Consider the following 457-nt stretch of genomic DNA (forward strand, 5'->3'; position numbering starts at 1 on the left):
AGGTATAAGTGATTTTTAGCCTAAAATCCATCAAGTGCAGACCTAACATTTGTGAGATAGCTACATGTACCACACCAGTAAATTGAATATGTGATATAATTAGAACCTAACTGTTGTCTTTTGGATAATCCCTAGTATATGTAAATGTTGGTGTTCCTAAACAGTGCTCTTAATTATAGTATTTAAAACCCAGTACTACCATTATAACCTATAAATCTTAATTTGTGAGACCTTTTCACCACAGATTTGCATGATACAGAGGAGTTAAGACAATGCAATGTATTTTGATTAATCTTTGCATCAAATAGAAAGTAAGAAATAAAAATTTTAAGTTCTTGATTTGAGAAAAGCTAATTTTCTGAATGTGGTGAAAAGAAAATAATGTTCAGATAGTAGAAAAGTTTTCATGTTTTCAAGTCTTAGTGCAGGGTGCTAATGAGTGTTATTTTTATGAGTG

The 457-nt window shown here is 30.4% G+C and overlaps 1 protein-coding gene across 1 annotated transcript in view; it reads left to right on the plus strand.

The window, feature by feature from the left end:
- LOC119581700 (ankyrin-2-like) overlaps positions 1-457 on the plus strand; it is a gene marked incomplete at its 5' end in the record, with an annotated part of 102,055 nt that overhangs the window by 48,155 nt on the left and 53,443 nt on the right.

The sequence above is a fragment of the Penaeus monodon genome, chromosome 15 (assembly GCF_015228065.2).
Source record: "Penaeus monodon isolate SGIC_2016 chromosome 15, NSTDA_Pmon_1, whole genome shotgun sequence".
In the NCBI taxonomy this organism is placed as follows: domain Eukaryota; kingdom Metazoa; phylum Arthropoda; class Malacostraca; order Decapoda; family Penaeidae; genus Penaeus; species Penaeus monodon.